At 38.5% G+C, this 22,584-nt stretch overlaps 1 protein-coding gene across 4 annotated transcripts in view; it reads right to left on the bottom strand.

Annotated features, from left to right (window-relative positions):
• Positions 1 to 1,270: 1,270 nt before the first annotated feature.
• Positions 1,271 to 22,584, bottom strand: part of LOC307005097 (uncharacterized protein) — a 155,371-nt gene continuing 134,057 nt past the window's right edge. For 2 of the 4 annotated variants that reach the window (XR_013799217.1, XR_013799220.1), the window contains 2 exons: positions 12,501 to 12,598; positions 1,271 to 2,127 (listed from right to left, as the gene is read on the bottom strand). The gene's annotated coding sequence lies outside the window, so the exon portion shown is untranslated. Of the gene's footprint in view, positions 2,128 to 12,031; positions 12,599 to 22,584 lie in introns of those variants that run through there. The other 2 variants (XR_013799216.1, XR_013799218.1) reach the window with 1 other exon arrangement.

Genomic DNA, 22,584 nt, shown 5'->3' with positions numbered 1-22,584 from the left:
CCGTCCAATTACGCATCACTGAACAACAGCCAACATGATAAACAAGCTAGAAAACCCAATAAAGTAATTGACATAGGTCTGCAAAAACATTCAACACATTTAGGCTAAATTAAGCATTATAATCTTCAGTCTTTTAGCATAAATGAAACATATTAATTAAAATAAAATTTGCTACTTATAGAAGAGAGCATTAGCCTACTATTTGGTGTTATAGCCTAAATGTAAGTGTTTATGGGCACACACACATACTCATTTAGTTTGAAATGTTTCAATTTATTTGTTTCCAAAGAAAAAAGGAAGGCCTAAACCTTCTAAAGTTCTTGTTGTAAAGTCTAACATGACTAGTTTTATGATTTTCCGATATCAAAATAAGATGTATAAAATTGGACGAATATACAAACACGAAAACAATGGCACATATCAGTCAACCAGGGAAAACCGGCAAAAGACGCAAAAACAATCTCCACAGTCAGACTAATTGTGTTCAAGCGCGTGGGGGTTAAAGGGTGTTCCAAAAAAAATAAAAAAACGAAAAAAAAGGAAAACTTTAAAGACACGTTCCGGAAATTCATCCGCGTAATAATGAACATCATTGTAGCGTAACAGTGAAATCACCCAAATCAAAAGAACATTTATGGCAATTAAGGTTGTAATTCAGAGAATTACCACAACGCCACAGAAGCTTAAATAGTCGTGTTGGGAGAAAACCAAAGCACATTACTTTAATGGTATAATATGCAAACTATGGATCGTTCAATTACATGGCTTAACAACGCATAAATGATGCGAGTCTTGTTATTTGGACTGTGGGGTCTATGGTAATTCATTTGGAAGGGCCAGCGCGCTCTCAAATACAGTGAAATCTATTTCTGAGCTCCGGGAGCCGCTGCCAAACTACATTTAAGGGAATAAAAATTAATGACAGAGAATCTGAGCGTTAAATTAACAGTAATTATATGACCCGCATGCTGCAAAGATTCCATTTTTTATGGTCTAATTAGGTAACTGTCTCCACATACATCAACATATTTCCCTCTGTGGATTTCACACAAGATCCCGGTCATGTTCAAATACTGATTGAAAATAATTAATTACATTTTACAAAGACATGCTTTAAATCACACAATAATCAAACTCTTCTCATAGTTACGCTAATCATCGACGATAAGGTCTAACGTTACCTGAAACGTAGCAAAAGCTAAGATTAACTAAATATCTTGCAATTAATGCAGATAGAAAATTGGGGGTGGGGGATGTCTTAGTAGAAGCACATATTTCATACAGGTAGCCTAAATAAAGGTTTAAACAAGGTTTTCAAACGTACACTATGTTTTAGTTAGATTACAAGTAGTCTAAGCATGTAGGCTACTTTAAAACTGTTGCCAAATCCGCAAAAAAATTAGGTAACCATAGCAACAGCACGCCAGTCACGCGCTTTCCTTTGCGCTTTGCGGTCAGTGTCTGGCGGAAGTCAATATGCACCACAAATCATTAGCCTATTTATATTATAAACATACAATAAAAACTTTTGTGTTTTGTTCAAAAAGTATTTTCTTTAGGTAAACAAAGTATTTTCGTTGCGGGGAAAAAATAACCTCAACAGATTGCGCTATTTACATTAGGTGGCTACGTTTAAACATCAATTTAAAAACCAAATAGCTGGTCCCTGAACGTCAATGTATAATTCACATACTGAAAGATATCACTGATATATCATTCTAGATAGACGTGAATTAGTTGTTAATTCTAAAAAGGGAATTAGCCTGTGCGCGTGCGTGTGATTGTTTGGGAATGGGGAGAACCATCTCTGTCAGTGGGGGAGTACTTATACAGCTCTTGTTGAACAGGTCTTGCACCGAGAATCTAGTAATTCCATGCAATTAATCCACACAAAGACATCGTTAAATCTGCCCCTCACTACAATTGGCTTCCGATTGTCTGCATCCATTGTGGGGGGCGCAAGAGACCACCCCTGTGAGGCAAAGTGGAGACCTGTTATGCGATCCCTCCCCGCACCAAAAGTGACTCCAGCATATTCAGATCTGTGTCATTCCATTTGAACAGGATCAGTAGAAGAACTGTCGTATTTTTCCCCTTCACACAAGAGCCATGATCAAATGGCACATCCTATGAGATGGAGAGATTCGAGAGAAATCATCTATACTGTGCTTTATTTACTCTTATTCCTGAATAAATAACACTTCCAAATAACAGACTGACTCCCTGAATGAATTTGAATCGAGCAACTAAACCTTTAATTGCTTCAACATGGTTTCCAAAGAACAACAGGTTGCGGACAAATCCAAATTTTAAGGATTCCAAATACGCACTTAATTGCAATATTTCATTACATTGCGTTTAACTTTTTAAAACTCTGATTTAAAACAGTGAACTGGTTTTAAATTGAGCAAAACACTTCTACTGTTAAAGAAGCACTCAATACTTTTGCTAATTAATTTTTATTATTATTTATATTTTAATTGATTTGGAGAAATGAACAGCACTTGATGTACACTCATGTGAGACATTTAAGCATGTCAGTCCAAAGAAAGCTGTTTTATTCTATATGGAGCTGTTTTTTTCCCGTCATGGGTGCCACTATGTTGAAATTTATAAAGTTATTAATAATAATAACATCAGTAGCACATAAACAAGTATAAATCAGTATAAAGGTCAAAACCACTGGTACTTTTTGGACGAATAACAGACTAAATGGCTAAAAGTAAATAAAAACGTACAGAGTGCACTTTTAAGGCTGCCTATAGTGTCAGTTAAGAGTTATAATCAAAAAAAAAAAAAAAAAACTTATATCAAGTGGCAACAAGTTACTAAATAACAAATAGGGTTAGCTGGGCAAACTCTGGGACAGCGGTCATGCGCCCAAGCACATTAACCGGAGGGATTGTAGGCAGGTTGCCTACCTGAGATACCGGTCCTACAAACTCCTCTCAATCTGTATAGAGACATGAGCGAACTGCTGGTCCCATCGCTCATGTGCAGCTCGATTAGCCCCACGTGTCTCGTTCTTCATATGTGGAAGTGCAGCAGATGGTCGGAGATGCACCGTGTTACGAGGCTGTGGCGGTATGTAACGCTGTTCTAATTGAAACATCAATATTGCAGCAGAATCCCACAGTGGAACAACACTGCAAGTTTGGACAAAGATTACAGATGAAAGTACTGCTGGAAATTACATCTGGGAACAGTTTTCGTGAAAATCGCTTTATGATCCGTAATGTAGAGTGTTATATGTTAGCATTAAGTGATGATGGGTTACCAGCAAGCGTAAGACAATAAAATAGTCACCATGGCCTGCAAGGCTTTTAATAGTAACACTTTGTATGCACCTGCTTGTCACTAGTATAGTAATCATCATATAAATGGACAAAAACTTCCTAAGACTGTCTACTTGCCCATAAAACAGTAAGTTACACTAAGGTGTTACTTTTTGATGTTCATGCAACAAACAAAAAAAATACCTAATTTATGCAAGTCTTAATAAAGGGGAAATTAAAGGGAAAATTCTGCCATCATTTACTTACACTTGTGTCATTCTAAACCCATAAACCCATTCTAAACCTAAACCCACACTTTGGTTAATCTTAAAAACAGTTGAGACATTTTAATGAGACCTGAGAGGATTTAGTCAGTCCACTGAAAGTCCAGTGGCCGGTTGCATAAACTGCCTAGTCATACAAGGCGGGTCTTCTTCTTCTTTTTTAAGTCAGTTACATAAAAAGGTAGATTAGTCTAATTTGAGTCTGAAAAGTAAGACTGATCAACTCTAACTAATTGGTCAGACTAGTTCTTAAATGAAATGTTTATGAAACTGGAAGCAGGTCACCAAAACGTATGAATTCATATAAATAGAGCAGTCTTGTGAAGAGATGTAATTGCTTGATATGCTAAACAGATTTATTTTGTTAATTCACAAAGTTTTTAAATCAATAAATGATACATTTGAAGGTTCAGACCATCATTAGAAACTTGCTCTGCATCTCATGCACAAGCAGACAAATCCACACATGCACATAGTCGCTCTCTAAAGTTTGACCTTTAGGACAAGTTTGCTCTGTAGCGGAGACCTGAGATTTGTACTCACACCAGTTGATCTTGACTCTGTTTACTGTAGTGGTTTGAGTGTCACGGTCAGCCCTATATATGGGGTTCAAATCATGATTTAAATGCATTTCTTCTGATCCATGAGGACGGTATTCGTAAGCTTGCTGAACACAGACAACAAGATTCAAGAACTTTTACCAAACCAAAAGCTGTACAGTGAAATTTTGCCCTATCTGACATTGCTGTTTGAAACTCCAGACACCCTTCCCCCAAGCATGGACCAACGTCCACCCCGAAATGGTAAAGGTTCTCCCAACGTTAATGGATAAAACAAAGGACATCATTTGTAGGCCAAGTCTTGTCTGAGCCCTCTCCTCAGCCTCCGTCAACCAATCCAATACAGCCCTAAGGAAAATAACCAAAGCTCTGCATTTGGACTGAGGTTGGAAGGTCTATTTGCCTCTCCGTCAAGGATCGATTTATCCTACTCTCCAATTTATTTCTCCTCCTCGTTCCTGCGATCCATAAGGCTTCTGCCTCTGGGGGAAGAACCAGAGGAGAGACGGTGAACAGCCCCCCCAACACATTCAAAACCTGATATACAGCCTTCCACAACATAAACCGACATGTACCTTAACTTTACGGAGGAGAAAACATCCCTGAAAGAATCTGATATAGGGTACATCTAACGTTACACAGCGTCATAAATTACAAGGCGCTACACATGTTTTTTTACTGATTCATATATTGATAAAATGTTGCCAATATTACAGAACTTTGAACCATCAAGGGATTTCCTTGATCCTCATAATGCAATGCCAATCAGCATAAATCTTGAATGCCAGTTATGCTGAAGAAAACAATCAATAAAAATTCAGAGACACGGCTTGGAATGTATCCACATGCTCCAATATGTTGTGTGGTCTTGCATATTTGCAAGATGATCAGAGTTTGAATCCACCAGGGGTAATTTCCCCATTCCATTTCCCCTTTTTCTCCTTATGGTTTTGTGTCACATCTCATTAGTCCTGTCAATAGAAGTGACATAAATTAATTAATAATAAAAAAAAATATATGGGTTCACTACTATTCAAAAGTTTTGGATTTTGGACAAAAACAGTAATATTGTGAAATATTACAATTACAGAGCCATTACTCCAGTCTTCAGTGTCACAAAATCCTTCATAAATCATTCTAATTTGGAGCTCAAGAAACATTTAGGGCCCTATTTTAACGATCTGAAACGCAAGTGTCAAAGTGCAAAGCGCAAGTAACTTTGTGGGCGGATCCCGGCGCTGTTGCTATTTTCTCGGCGGGATAAATGACTCTTGCGCCCGACGCAAATCTAAAAGGGGTTGGTCTGAAGTAGCTTCATTATTCATAGGTGTGGTTTGGGCGTAACGTGAAATAAACCAATCAGAGCGTCCTCTCACATTCCCTTTAAGAGCCGGCGCGCTTGTTCCATGGCGGATTGCTATTATAACGGCGGATTTGCCGGCACACGCCAGGAGCGGTTCATAGCCGAGGAAACCGACGTTCTCGAAGTGACATTGGGGATGATGGGAGAAACCCACCCAAATTAGCTTCGGTTAAACAGCCGTATAATTTGGGTAGTAAATGTGTAGCCTAATCTAGATTTTTTTTTATCTAGATAGATCTTTTTCACTTCTTCACGGACACAACAATGATTTCCCTCGTGTGTTAATGTTTTTCCTTGTAATAATGTATGATTTGCAAAAATGAAAACTGCTGCATCTGTTTATATTAGAGAATCAAAGTGGATGCGCGTTAACATTATGGCCAAGCACGCGCCCTTAAAATACCATATCACTAACGCGCAACGCGCCACTGTCTTTAGACTGTTTTTTTCCTGGTCAGTGGCGCAATTGCTTTCTAAAACTGGAAAATAGCACCATGGAAGTTTTGCGCCGGAACACGCCTCCTCTTTGCGCTGAACCGCCCCCGCGAGCGCAAGTTCATTTCCTAATTTACCGACGTGCGTCTGTGGAGGGAAAAGTCCGCTGTGCGCGGGTGCAAAATAGGAATGATACATGCATCTGTGTTCAAAGTCAATTGCGCTGGGTGCAAGATAGGGCCCTTATTGTTATTATCAATGTTGAAAACCGTTGTGCTGCTTAATATTTTTTAGGAAACTATACATTTTTCAGAATTCTTTGATGAATAGAAATGAAATAAAAAACAAAACAAAAAAACATGTCTTTCACTTTTCAAGTCAAGTGAAGTCACCTTTATTTATTTATATAGCGCTATTTACAATACAGATTGTTTCAAAGCAGCTTTACAGTGATAACAGGAAAATTATGCATTTCAGCTGTTGCTCAGCTGAAGTCAAGTTAGTTAGTTAATTTAATCTATGAAGCAGTTCTGCAAAAAATGATGTAATCGTTCATCTCTGTTCAGTTCTCATACAACAGCGTCAGTACAGTCAGATCAATAATATGAATATTAAGTGTCGCTAACTAAGCAAGCCAGAGGGGACAGTGGCAAGAAACCCAAATTCCATCAGGTGACAGAATGGAGAAAAAAAACTAGAGAAATCAGGCTCAGTTCTCCTCTGGTCAATGAACGAACACCGGTGTGATTATGATTCAGGCTGCATCACAAGTCAGAATTCAGATCTGGATCAGTAGCATTTAAATATTCATCCAGTTCTTTTTGCTTAAAGATCGGATTCATCACGCCGGCATGGAGCCGCAGCTGGCCATAGGGTCTGTGTGGAGGACCTGTCTGGCTCTTGTGGTCTTTTCTGAAGATCTGTGCCGACTGCCGATGGGTGTCATGTCAATGAGGCCATCAAAGGGGATTCTCTAGTAGACACTCTGGTCTCTGCTGACATTCAGGGTGCAGGTAATTTATACCTAATTTATGCAGCCTTAAAAACATTTAACTGATATGAATAATAGAAATTGATATTGTGTTATGTGTATGCCAGATTACAGAGATGTCTATTTAGTCTAGATTTAAAATGACAGAGTGTGTCTGCTTCCCAAACAAGGCTAGGAAGACTATTCCAGAGTTTGGGTGCTAAATAGGAAAAGGATCTACCGCCTGCAGTTGATATTGAAAATATCAAAATACATGGACTATAATGCGTTAAGAGCTCACTCAAGTACTGAGAAGCTAAATCATTTAGTGCTTTGCAAGTAATTAGCCAGATTTTAAAATGTATGCAAAGTTTAATAGGGAGCCAATACAGTGTTGTCAGAACCGGGCTAATATGGCCATACTTCCTGGTTCTAGTAAGCACTCTAGCTGCTACATTTCGGATCAGCTGGAGTTTGTTTATTAAGTGTGCAGGGCAACCACCCAGTAGAGCATTACAATAATCTAGCTTTGAGGTCATGAACGTATTGAGATAACTAACTTTTCTGCATTTGTATTGGATGGAAAAATGTGGGTTTACAGATGCTAGAAATGTGGCTTTCAAATGAAAGATTGGTATCAAAGAGCACACCCAGGTTCCTAACTGATGACGAAGACTTGACATAGTAGCCATCAAGTGTTAGACAGTATTCTAGGTTATTACATGAGGAGGTTTGTGGTCCAGTAATTAGAATTTCTGTTTTTTTTCTGAAATTACTAGTCATATTTGTTTTTATATCAACTATGCATTTCTTTAATTTGGTGAATTGGTATGTTTCACCAGGGAGCGAAAAAATATAGAGCTGAGTATCATCAGCGTAACAGTGAAAATTCCTAATGATATAATCACAATGGTAGCATACAGCATGAAAAGCAACGTCCTAGTACTGAGCTTTACAGTATTCCATCCTGAACTTGTGATTATTATGACACCTCTTCATTTATTGCTACAAATTGGTAAGTATAAGTATGATTTGAACCATGCCAATGCAATTCCACTAATGCCAACATCTTTTTTGAGTCTTTAAAAAATAATTTTGTGGTTGATAATATCAATATAGCACTAAGATCCAGTAACACTAATAGAGAGATACAATCACGATCGGATGTAACTCTGTAAAAAAAAAACAAGTGTAACTCTCATGAGATACCATAATTGCAGATACCATTTATTTCTAAAAAGGAACAGTTGTGAGGATACAGCCTTTTCTAGTATTTTTGACAGAAAAGGTAGATTAGAGATTGGCCTGTAACTAATTCTTTAGGATCATTGTTTTTTAATAACAGGTTTAATAACAGCCAGCTTAAAAGTTTTTGGTAAATATCCTAATGCCAATGATGAATTAATATTAATAACAGTATCTATAACTTCTGGAAGCACTGCTTTCAGTAGCTTAGTAGGCATAATAACATACATGTTAATTTTGATGATTTAAGAAGTTTAGACAATCCTTCCTCTCCTATAGCAAAGAATGAATGGAATTGTTTCCCAGGGGGTCTATAGCATGACGTCTGATGCGATACTGTAGCAGATGGTTGCATGTTTCTAATTTTCTCATAATAGTAATAATAGTATCAATACTGCAAGTAAAGAAATGCATAATGTAAAAAAAAGTCATAAATAACTAATTACTGCTGTGCTGTGGAAATGTCTGAAGTTGAAGTTTTATTTCTTGTTAATTTAGCCACTGTATCAAATAAATACTTATGGTTGTGTTTGTTTTCTTCTAAGAGAGTCAAAAAGTAAGCAGATCTAGCAGTTTTTAAGGCCTTTCTGTATGCAATAACACTTTCCTTCCAAGAAATGCAAAATACCTGTTTTCAGATACTTTGTTTTCTTCCAACTGTTCTCCAATTTTCAGGCTGCTTTCTTGAGGGCCCAAGTGTGCTCGTTATACCACGGAATCAAACTATTTTCCTTAATCTTCTTTAACCGCAAAAGAGCTGGGAAATAGAGCGTCAATAGTTTCTGTGGCAACATCGAGAGCTTCTAAAGTATCTGGTATGCCGAGGAGTTGACACTGTTCAGGAAGATTATTTATAAAGTAATCTTTGGTGGTAGAAGTGATAGTTCTACCATATTTGTAACAGGGAAATTATTTTGCAGCCATGGCTAAATGGAGTATACACGAGACCAGATAATGATCTGAGATGTCATCGCTCTTCAGCAGAATTTCAATGCCATGATCAACATCGATTCCATGAGACAATATTAGATCTTAAGTATGATAACGACAATGTGTGGGTTATGACACGAGTCGTCTAACTCCAATAGAGTTTAGAATGTATGTAAATGCAAATCCCAATGCGTATTTTTCATTACCTACATGTATATAAAAATTCACTTTTGATCAATTAAGTGCAATTTTGCCGAATTTTTGAACGGTAGTGTATAGCACCAAAAGACATCTAAAAATACATTATACAACTAAGCCATTACTCTAAATTACAATAAAAGAGGAGTGGCATGGAGTATTTTAGTTGTTCATCATTGCTATCAATATGAGAAGCATTTTGATCATACATGATTTTAGCTACTGCTATAGGCCAAAATATTCCAATGTGTGCTGTATTCATTACCCAACAAGAAATCAGATTTATTCTGGCAAATCTATTTTTGCAGAGAACAGTCCTGATGTTCAGATCTAAAAACAAGCAGCTCTCATTCCTGCAACAATCCTTCACAAAAGAGTCCTGAGAGAGGCCTGACATGTTCCTATACCTGAGATCGATCAATGCCGATCTGTGCAGGGGAAATTGAAATCTATAGGAAATTAGATGGTTTCAATGATTTATTGGAATACTAAATCACTCAGTGCAATCCACGCTGTCGTACAGTACCTTCAATGCTACTTTGAGGCTGCTGGGATGTCGTCAGCACAAACCTTCTAATATCATAGGCCAGTCCGATGTATCCCGAGAAAATGTTTCTCATGACCTTGAGAGTTAAAGTCACCAACCCCCCTCTGAAAGGGTGACACAAAGTGAAAATACAGAGAAATTTGAAGTGCAACCCCCCCCCCCCCCCTTCAAAAAAGGAGACTAAGACAAGAAGAGGAAAGGAGAGATTGCAAAATGAGGCCTAAAACTTAGCTTCTCGATTTGTCGGAGGAAAGGAGGGCACAATTCCATCCTCACTTGCTTTGTCCACATTTAATTGCTTTTTTTTATAAGACGTGAAGGGAAAAATAACAAGACAACAAACCCCCCCTCCAAACATAGCAGCGACAGCAGCTAATGGAGGGGGTGTAATTGTGAATGGAGGCATTCATCTGGAGATGCGGCTGGTAAATTGCTGCAGACAATGCATAGTGCAAGGATGCTCAGATCGCCGGCGTTTAGAGACGCTGGGGTAATTGCCCCTCCGCAGAGATGGAGGGAAATGAGCGGGAGAGAAAGGAGGAGATGGCGAGAGAGGGAAGGTGAAGAAAAGTGGATATCAGAGATGGGGCTGGCGAGGACGAGTCTAGAGACTGAAAAGGAGAGCGTGGAAGGAGAGGAAGAGGAAAGCGAGTGTGTGTTTACATGGAGAGAAGATGATGTGGGGGAGGGTGAAGACTGCGGTGAAATAGGTTCTCAGCACTGCACTTTGCAAAAGAAATAGCCTTCAACCCAAAGAAAATGGCATGAAGGCAACACTGTGTACTCGAGTGCAAAATGTCCTCAGATGCACGCTACTGAGAACTATATCAGAAGTCTAGACATTAACATTTAAAGAAAATATCCAAGGTCACAAACTCAGGAAGAAAGCGTGTAGTCGTGGCAAACAGACGCACACAGCAAGGGATGAAAAGAAGAAAACAACAACAAGCATTCACAGACAAAACACATCTGTCAACAGAACAGCATCCTCACTAGAGAGAAACATCAGGGAGTAACAATTCAATTAAACACATCATCCTGGTTAAATTATGGCTACATAATCACTGCAATTCACCATTGCCTAGAATTACAAATTCACAACACAATGGGCTGAAACGCAGCAAGATAGACAGGACCATTGATAGCTTTGGCAGAAACGAGATGGTGTGTTTTGATACACTGAGCCGCTTGCAGCTATTAAAGTCTGAGTTTTGAACTTCTTAAGTTATATTTTCATCATAAACTGGCACTAAATGCCTCTATCTGCATTTAATTAGCCAATATATAGAGCTGTTCTGTTTGTAGTCCTAAAATGTGGAATGGAATTAGCATTTTCAAGCCATGGCTTCCCTTGGGAAATCCCTTAGGAAAAATATAGGGTTTTAAGAATGGTGGTTTTGGATTTATGAGTAAAATAAGGTCTGTGGTTATCATTATTGGAAGAGATATTAAAAATGTTGTCCTACAACATAAACACATAAGTTGCTGAACAAGGATGTAGTCTAATGTTGAAAAGTTTGGGGACAGTACGATTTAAAAAAATAAAATAATTATTTCATTCAGATAAATCAAATAAACAAAGCCTTTTTGATCATTAGAGATTTTTTTTTTAATCTCTAACATTAATAAATCCTACTGACCCCAAACTGAATGACTTTGAATGACAGTGTACTTTGTAAAACAAAGCAGGAAAGTTTCTTCAAATGATGTTTAACTATTCATAAATCCAAATCAGCAATATACTATATACCTCAGAGACACAGACATTGCACTTTGCACATTATGCTTTTACATATAAAGCAGCAAGTCTGACTTGTGATTTCTCCTGACCCCCATTATTTCCTGTCCACACTATTCTACTCCACTCAACTATAAAATATAATGAAAGGTGTGATAGGAAATGAATATTGAAGATGGCTTTTTGTTTTACCTTTTTGTGTAGAACTGACAAAAAGTTTTCAGAACTATGACATTTGTTTGATTTTTGTGTCTTGTTTACAACAACTGTTTATAATGGTATATATAATGGTTTAAATTTGAATGATTTTACTATAGTGTTGTTAGGCTTGATGTATACGTGCTGTATACTGGCTATTTTTACAACAGTAAAAAAAAAAAAAAAAGTGAATCCAGTCAGATTTCTCTCAATTAAACTGAACCTATCAGAAGAAAATAAGAGGGTAATAAACCTAATTATTTATTTCAAAAGGTCTTGTGTGTGTATGTGTGTGCTTAGAACAGTTGGCAGATGGACAAGCGGTGTGAACTGTGCTAATGCTCTGCTGAGTGTCCATGTCTCACCCCTAAATACCGTCCCCTCCTCGGCATTGTGGTTAACAAGAAGGTAGTTGGCGCGGCACGGCCGACACACACCGCTGACACGAGACGCCCGGGGTCAGCAGGGGTCACGCAGTAATTACACATATAACTCCCTCTGTGAGCAGCAGGCCGGCTGAGCTTACAGCCACTGGTTACTGTGACACACACACTCTCACGCAGAGCGCCATATAGTGCTGAAACACGCTGAGAGTGGCCGGTGCTCACACGGTGAGAAAGTGATTACAAGGCAGGAGGAGACAACAAAGCGAGCGGAGACGAAGAGATGCTGAAAAGCGTGATTATTAGCAGTACACACCGGCAGGGTGGAGGTCTGTGTGACTCTGCCGGTCCCAAACAAGCTCTCGAAAACAAACCTGAAGCCTCTTTTAACCTGAGGATTTCTTCTTGTTTGTGCTGCCTCCTCTGTGTGGTCTTGCTCACAGGCCGTTATTGTCACCTTGTTATCTGCCACCTGTAAAAGAAAAACACACCAAAAAATGCCATGTCTGTCATTTCCCGACTAGACGCTTAGTTAGTTCACGCATTCCTCAGGATTCGAACACATGACCTTAGTGTTGGTGGTGCCATGCTCAACTGTTAATTTTTCAATTTCAAAATACTAGTGGCATGATAGTTTTACATGCAATCTTGCTGAAGAAACACTACATCTATGTACATACAAAACATTTAAGTAAGATTTATTAACAATAATAAAAAATAAATCTATTATTCCTCTTGAAATGTTTACAACCATAATCATACAATATGCACTATAAGGTAAAATGCAATAAAAATCAACTCAGCAAAATATGAATTGGCATACTACTCTTTTCTACAGACAGTGAATGAACTACTGAGCACTAGCGACGCCACTGGCTATGTCATGGGTTTGAGTCCCCGGCAAAGTATTAATTGATCAAATGTACGGTATACCTTAAATGAAATGTAATTCATTTTATAATCTAAATCGCTTTAGATAGAAGCTTAATGCATACAAGTAAATTTAAAAAGGATATGTTCCTGGATCAACATGCTTGATTAATATTACTCTGACTTTACTGGTAGTTAATGAGTAGGTGTGAGTTAAGATTAGGACTGTGTTTGACCATTCCCGCTGCTCCAGGACCAACAAAACATGTTGATTCAGGAACTTGTATTTCTTGGCAAAATTATTGCCACCAGATGGGTAAATCTATGGGAGGTGTAGTGGTTAATGACAAGCCCTGGTAACCCAAAAAGTAGCAGGTTTGATTCCCGCAAAGAGCAGACTATGTGCTATCACCATTGTGCCACTGAGCAACAGGACTTAACCCCGGGTTGCCCCAGCGGGACTATTCCGGACATGAATGCAGCTACTGTAAGTCGCCTTGGATATAATCATCTTCTAAATGACCAGAAGCAGAAAGAAACAGAAAAATATATTAGATTTTAATATAACGAGGTAATGCAATGCTTCATATATCTGCAGAGCAGAACACTTGAAGATGCTTGTAATACAAGAGTATCACCACATGTTTTAAGAAGGATCAGGTCAGAAGATCCCACAGCTGAGAACAGTATTGATTTGTTGTGGGTAAATAAACCACTGGACACCACTGGTGGATCAATAACCTTTCTAACCCAACCAAGAGAGAAGCAATACATACAGCAATGCTGTTCACTTCCTTTAGCATTTAGTGTTTGTTAAAGATTTCGGCATGCATTTAAAAAACTCGGACTTCCATCCCCAATCTGTATGAACCCTGATGTAAATACAATAATAATATAAATGTACATAAAATTTAAATGTATTATTTTTTTGTTATCTTTTAATAATTTTAAAAGCATTTTTAAATGTTTTTGGGGAACATTTTTTTAAGTTTCTTATGCTCACCACGGCGACACTTTTTTGAAACCGTAAAAACAGTAATATTTTAAAAAAATTATTACAATTTAAAATAACTGTTTTCTATTTGAATATATTTAAAAATGTAATGTATTACTGTGATGGCAGAGCCATAACTCCAGTCTTCAGTGTCACATGATCCTTCCAAAATCATAAGCTGATTTTCTGCTCAAACATTTATTATTATTATGAATGTTGAAAAGAGTTGCGCTGCTTTTTTGTGTGGAAACCATGATACTTTTTTCAGGGTTCTGTGATGAATAGAAATCAATCATTTTAAAACAATGTTAAGTCTACTCTCACTTTTGATAAAATTAATGCAACCTTGCTATATAAAAGTATTAATTTATTTAACAGAAAATCTTTCTGTGCCCAAACTTCTGAAAGGTATGCATACAAACTTGCACCACAAATACGGCATCACAGTCCATGAAAAGGGCCCGTTGTAGAATATAGATATGCAACGACTCTGAATTGATTCTAGGACTGTTTCTCATTCTCAAACATGAAATGTGACATGGAATATGAATTTATCACTCAACATGAGCAATACAATATTACGTCATGGTGGAGCGCTACATCTAAAGGCACTCAGTGAACGACAGAAAACAGTAGCCACAGGGTCTGAAACAGATGAAAGCAAGGGTGTTTATAAATGAGAACGCAGACATGTTCATGGAGCGAGCGAGAGATTGCGGGAGATGGATGGTGCTACAGCGGGAACGAGCGAGATTAGGGACGGGAGAGATTGGAGGAGATAGATGAGAAGAGCTGTGGAGTTCAGGCAGAAATGAAAGAGATATCATAAGAGTGGATGAGATGGCGAGGTAGAGGCGGAGAGAAAGAGGATGTATAAGGTGTGATGGTCATACGGTGAGCGGCAGACGAGAAAGGAGGCGGTAGAGGTGGGCCAGCGAGGCTCTTGCTGGGTGTACATATGTAGAGCAGCAGGGGAGCGGTAGTGTTGACGACTATAGCTCTGGCTAAACCCCAGCTTTCCCTTTCTCCCTCAATCTCATCAGTCACTCTCCGCAGGACCGCGTTCTTTGCTCATCTTTATCTCCAGAATGACATATAACAAGCTTTTGCACCCGGTATCCATCACACGTACAATTCATATCAAATAAAAAAAACTAAACAAACACAACATCCCTAAACTCATTAGCTATGCAAATACATGCAAATATATGCACCTCTACAAATCCACTTTGGGCCAGTGTGTGCTTTCCCGGAAGTCATGTATGTGAGTGAGGGGGAATTCTCTTTTCGCTATACCGGAGACCATGCGGGTATTCCCTCCCTCCGCATGGGAGATGCTGCTCATGTGATGGTGACGGTGTTTGTGTGTAAATACGGGTGCTGTCAGTCACAGACGTACCCGTGTGGGCCTTGCGCTTTAGGCTTCACATTATTGAGTCTCACAGACCGGGAACCCTTGGAGTCTACCCAGGATTCTGTGTAAACACAGCGGGATGCTGGAACACTGGCTCAGAGCCCTGTCTTACAGGCACAGTTTTGCAGCGGGAGCGGGCCGTTATGGTGAGGGGCTGATGGGGAAGAAAAAGGGGGTTGAAAGTGCATTAAAGATGTATTGTTTCTGACTGGAATTTGGTCAAAATTGTCTAAAAAGGATAGTTTACCCAAAAATGTATATTCTGTCATCATTCACTCACCGACATGTTGTTTAAAACCCATGTTCAGTATTATTTTAGTATAATTTACCTATATACTATTACAGTACCTATTCATATTTTGAATTAGCTTTTATTTGATATTTTCAGTTCTCATTTTAATTGTAGTAGTTTTGTTCTGTGATTGTCATTTTTATTATTTTTTATTAGTTTAAATTTAGATCGAGTCATTTTAATAGAATGATTTGAATAAAGTTTTAGCTAACAGTAACATCACTGTTTATCTTACTTTTTGCTGTGGAGCAAAAAATATATAAATTAATAAAATAATCTGCAGTTCAATCTTTTGTATAGTTGCAATAATTAAGCTTTCAAACTTATAAAAAGATACAAAGTCAACATAAAAATCCCATGTCTTTTAGGCCAAACAATTGTTTTGTGTGAGGAACAGAACACATTTTATTGAAAAAAGTGATCAAAATGTTCTTCAAGAATTTACCCTTTGTGTTCCACAGAAGAAAGTCAGCTATATTCGTTTAGAACATAAAGTTTATATATTTACTGTATTATTTTGCAAGCTATGTAAACATTTCACATCATTTGAAGGTAATGTTTTAAAGAATGTAAACTTGTGCCATTTATACGTTTTGATCCAATATAAATGGCAGTTGATGACATCACAACTCGGACCCTCTGTAAGTCATTCAAAACACGCATTTTGGGCTTTGTCTTTGAATTTATGTGAGGGGAGCTGGGTCTCAGTCACAAAGGTGACAGTAAATCTTTGGGAAGGGGGTCGGCATGTGCGTGTGTCCATCTCTTTCATCTTCAGACCTCTATTTTCTGTGAACCACTGACCGTTTACTCTCATTTCTCTCCAAATATATATACAAGTAAACTTTCTCTCCAAATATATATACTAGTAAACACACACACACACACACACACACACACACAGACACACACACACACACACACACACACACACACACACACACACACACACACACACACACACACACAATCTCTCTATGCAACAGAGACTTTATGTATCATGTGATCCTGATGTTGCCTCCATCTATTGGGTAATAAACAGAAAAACTGAATTTCCATTTGACATTTCACAGCAAAGGAGAGAGGAAAGAAAGGACACCGAGTGTGAAAGCGAGAGAGAGATATATTGAAAGAGATACCGTTTTAGACTGTGAGAGAGGGGACCAGGACATAGCCAGAGACAACGTGCCACATCGGTGTTCTGGCCGAAAACCTCACATTACTCCCGCTCCTCACAACAGATTTTGTGGCTGCTTGACAAGAAATAAAAAAGAACTGCTTAATCAGACAAGCTTTACAGAGCGTCAAGTAAAAAATTGCTCATAAAGTGGTAAAACTGAATTAATTTTATTTGGGCTGAAATGAAGTGTGGCATTGCGAAACATTGCGGCTTTCCTTGAAAGAAATCTCTCAATTCTAATAACATGGCAGAAAGCAACCGTTACTAATGTAGGATTGGTCAGTAAAGTTTTTTAGGTGGAGCTTAGTGAAGCGTGGTGTGTGTGTGTTTCTGTGAGTGTTTAACCTACAAACGAGTGAGTAACAGGCTGTAAACACACACCACCACAATTTACAAGTGGTTTCCATAGAGACACATCCATCACTCAAAGTCTGATAAAATAACTAATGAATTGGACACAAAAACAGTCCAACACCGACCTCCAGAAGAGAAAGGGCGCACGCACCAAGCACACACACACACACACACACGGTCCTCAGTGTTTCATTGTCTATAAGCCAAGTTCTTGTCGATAGTGAATCCCATTCCACCACCTGAAACTTCAGTATACAAGGGAGACTGGGGTTAGTTGTCACAATTTTTACTCCAGCGATATTGTAAAATATATGTTTTTTTTGTGTGTGAAATTTTTTATGCATTTTTAATTTTATTTTATTCATGTGATGGTAAAGTCAGAATTTTCAGCAGCAATTAGTCCAGTTTTCAGTGTAACATGATCCTTCGGAAATCATTCTGATCTGCCGATTTGGTGTTCAAGAAACATTGAGTTTTTTTTTGGTAACATTATTAACACTATTAACCTACCATTCTGTCACCTTTTATCAAATAAAATAGCAATTAATGAAACAATTTCAAAAACCCTGCAGGTTGTGGTATGGGGTAAGTTGTCACAATGGAACCTGCAATTAAACAGCCTATTATTGGATTTTAAGCTAAATAACGAACTGAAACAATTATGAAACGCGTATGAATTCACAAAATATTGTTTAGACCAACACATTTTGTACTCAGTAAATTATATAAATTGAACAAATTTCTGATATTTTGAGATATCTTCTTTGAGCGGTCTTTCCTATAACCCATTGAAGACCACATTACAAACTACGCCACTATCTTCTATTGCCAATGGACATTTTTTGCTGTGCACCAACCAGCAACTTTAGATCCCATTGAAGCACCAGGCCTGCAAATAACACTGCAAAACTACACCTATAAAATGTAGGGCTGGGAAAAACTGCAAAGCAAAGCTAAACTGGTATCAATAATTCAATTGTGTGTTTGTGTTTGTAATTGGACTTGACTGTAGCTTTTCCGATGTGTGTATACAGCCTGATAAGCATCTATTCCGATGTGTCTACAAATAAATCAACATCTTAGCATGTCTGCACTCTCAAAGGTGTGAATATGTACATATGAAGACGAGTGTGCTGAAAGGCCTCCTGACTGATATTCTGCCACATCTAATGGCCCTATATGAAGAGGCAACAAGTCATTTGCAGAGATGATGTTGTCCTTTGACACAATCACTTCCTATTCTGTCCGGCAGAGAGGGGAGGCGTTTGCGGTGGGTAATTGCATTGAGAATTGATTTTAAGCAATGTGCCGTCTCATGGGCTGTAATCAAGCGCCATTATTCACTGTTAACTAAAGCGCTCCACGCAGGCCAACACAAAGACATGACTCCTGTTAAACAGCCCAGCTCCCTTTGCACTCTCATTAACACACACACATCTCTCGAAGAATGACTAAGAGCTCTCACACAACACAGGGAGGTAACGTTTGAACAACATACCCACAAATGTACGCCAAGAATATGAAGTGATTAAGCTGAAATCAGGCCTCTCGTGAGCTCTTATCGGCTGGAAATGAATTGGCTCATTTGCGGCATAGCGTGAAAGGAGAATGTTTGTTGTGGCTGCGAGTGGGCGCTTCCTGAACGGATTCCAGATCTGAGTCAACTTTCATCAACAGAACTGTTACACACTTTTCAACGATCAGAGCTTGAGATTGGCCTGGAGAAGCTTGTTAGAATAGCAACCAATCTGCGGTCTCTGTCAGGAGTTACTAAGTAGAAAACACAAGAGACAGGAGTAGCGAACTTCATCCATCTTGTTTACTCTTTCACTTCCGTTCTCACACACATTACGTCAGAACACAACACTTCAAAAGTTCTGGCTTCCTTTTCAAAATAGGAGTCCACAATACAATTCACTTCCGAACACAACACGATCATATCACAACAGTAAGGTGCACAAAAGGCCTGGGTTCATTCATCAGCCTAAGAGATAACGTTGGGACAAAGTTGTCACATCTGCGCTCTTTTGTAAAACTTTTACTTGGTGTGTAAGAGAACTTATTGATAAAAGGGTGACAGTCAGATAGGATGCTGTGCCATCAGGGAGTAAAAAATATTTCCTTACATCTCACACCAATCTTCTAAACCACCAGCATGGGCTATTAAAAGTTCAGGGTTTCCATCGAGCGGATCTCTCCATGCCAGTAAATGCGCCTGGGCATCTGATCGAGGGAGAGGAAAGGATTGACAGCAGAAGGAGAAATGCCAGTTAGGAAAAGAACGTTTTTTTTTTTTTTTTTTTTACTAATGATGGTGTAAGTAAAATCTCTGGAGACCAAGCTGTTCAGATAAAATGAGCAAAAACATTGGTGTGGAGCTGAGTGTATATTTATCAGAATTTCTTTAAAAAAAAAGTAAATTTCTAATAGATTTCTGACACTTTTGATAATTTCTGATATTACTATCCTTGTGGGTATTTGGTCCCCATAACGTATGGTTTACCAGAACAACACACACAATTTTTTTTTGTATTGAATAACATATATTGATATTAAGTTTTACCCATATTGATTTCACTTTTTGGACTAATCCAAAATATAAATATTGCTCATTGAGGCAAGTCTACTTGTAAGGGGAAGTGGAATCAATGTACAGGGAGAGAGAGAGAGAGAGAATGAGAGACAGTGAAGCCAAGTGAGTTGGTGACTGACAGCAGTAGTGCTGTGTGTACCCAGCATGCAGCTTGTAAAGCTTCGACCCCCTGCCTTCCCACGTACCGCATCTGCAGCCCGACGCTCTCTGCCTCCTCTTTTAGCCTCTCACTGACCAGTGCTTTGAAAAACTTCTCTCTTTTCTCTCCCCTTTTCTTCTCTCTCTCTCCTCCCCTGGCTCCTCCCTCACGCTCCGCAGGCCTTTTCTTCCCCCAACTGTCTGGGGACCCTTTCACTTTTTGTCCCTCCCTGACCTCCCCTGGACCACATTCTGTGTTGTTATACACACCATCTGCTTTGGGAGGGGGGGGGGAATCGGTGAGCCTTTCCGAGCCACGTAAAACGGTCAGTGTGTCGGCCCTCCTCCCACCTCGTCCATAGTGTCACTTTGGATTTCAATGCAAACGACGAGCTCGGCCCTCAGAGAGGCTTAGAGAGGGCGATTAAAGATGGACTCATCTCAAACTCACACCCCTCGGGCTGCAGTGGTATGTCCCGTTAATTCCCTGATAGAAGTCTCTTTTAAGAGGCACTCAAGCCGCACTAAGCAGCTGCCTGCAAGTTAGGTCATTTTCCCAGGAGCGGGACAGTGGGCTTTGGCAGGACCTCAAAAAAACAACAAAAAAAACCACCATCTGTTATTGGACTGAAAAGGTTGGTGACACCTTCTGTGGTACCAACAACCCCTAATTAAGCGAAGGGGAATGCAGGCGCAAGCTGCGATCCGACTGGCCGGCCAGCCTTACACATTGCCCTGGTGACAAGCCAAGACCATTCCTCATCCGTCCCCCTCTCCCCAAACACATCTGTCCACCGGGGCACACCGAACGGCCGTGACGGAGACCCTCCGTGAACCTTCTCTAGTGCTGATGCTAGCTGTGCTTTTCACCTATAGGACGACAAACACAGCAACAAAGTCACAGAGATTTAAAAGAACGTTTTTTTTTTTTTTGCTGACACCCAAAAAAGACAATTATGAAAGAGAAACTTTAATGAAACGGAGAGAGAGGAGTCAAATTGCCTTTTCTGAGGCAACAGACGCGATTACAGCTCTTGTAAACATAAAGCCTCCTTAATGTTAAGACATGTGCTGATTAGTCTCTTTGCATTTTTACCATACTTGAATTTTGATCTGCAGACTCTAATATTAGTATATCAAGTAGTTTACTAGTCTTATCATGGGATAGATATACAGTCAATCAACAAAAAACATAAAAAATAATAAACAATTTGATAGATTCCTACGATCAATTAGACTGAGTTTATGATTTTTAAGAACAATATTTTTCAACATCTTTGTGTCATTATCAACACATCTTAATCATTATTTTCATAAATCATTAAATTCAACATTTAAGTGATTTCAAAAATATATATTATTAATTTATAAATATAAATAAATATATTTTTGGGGAATCAAACAACATGACATAACTTAAACTAATGGCAAATGATCTTATATTTTAAGAGACTTATGATTGAAACTATGAAACTAAATTATATTTAAATAAAAGCTTTTTAAGAAGTATATAAAAAAATTATGGGCTGAATATGTCAAATTATAGTGACAATTTGTGAATGATTTCCAAGACAATGATTTCCAACATCATTTTTCATTACAGTATTGACACATCTTAATCACTATTTAAAAATAATAATAAAAACGTTTTAAAAAATATAAAAAATATTTTTACAAATAGCGTGCATTATTAATTATTAGTAATATCATTACTTTAAAACTTTAACCAATTGCCTCGTTATAAAAAAGTAATATCCAACATTTTTCAAGAGATTTAAGACTTCAAGATAATAGCAGATTAAGTATTATATTCATCTTTTTAAGAGCCAGATATATGTTCAAAAATATATATTAAAACAAGACTTGATTTCCAAGAACATGTAAACAACACCATCTTATCATTACAGTCTTATTGTAACTATACAGTTACAGCTCTGTTTCACCTTTGTGACTAATTAGCGTGATTAAGTAATTAAGACAAAAGGTCTTAATTAAACACATGCACACTGGGACCTTGAAGGCGTTGGCACTACAGAGACTGAATTTTGGCGTTCTCTCTTGCTGGTTTAAAGCTTTAATGGCAGCCTTTAAACAAAGAAAACACATTGACTCAAAACATTCACCTTGCAAGCTGCATCCAACCATCTGTGGCGGTTTAGATATTTGATAACACATTGCAACATTAACAATGCTGAAGCTAAATCACACTGTAAAGCATTGGGACTTTTTGCTGGGCTGAAGAACAAATCAGTCCATTTGACAAATGACCAATGGCTTTCAAACAGCGCAGAGGAAACAGAGGTGGTGCTAAAAACATCCCGCCGAAATGTCAAAGCAAATGATATTGCGTGAAGTAAAAGGCTTTAATGAAAAAGCTGGCGGGGGGAGATGACAGTTTTGGCATGGCTGGTGATATACAGTAGTGAGCGCTCCATTGCCTCACACCTGCACTCAGATCAGTGGATTGAGCTGAATGTGACTCCATTAGAGGGACCGTCCCCGTATCGCTGCTCACTCTCAGTCAACTCCTGACTGCACAGTTGAAGTCGGTTCAGAATCGCCTGTCCGACCACTTAACGAAAAGCAAGAACCCTTGTAATATATTTGTTTCGGGAATCACATT

The sequence above is a fragment of the Phoxinus phoxinus genome (assembly GCF_949152265.1).
Source record: "Phoxinus phoxinus genome assembly, chromosome: 10".
Lineage (NCBI taxonomy): Eukaryota > Metazoa > Chordata > Actinopteri > Cypriniformes > Leuciscidae > Phoxinus > Phoxinus phoxinus.
This window is presented reverse-complemented; position numbering and strand designations above follow the sequence as displayed.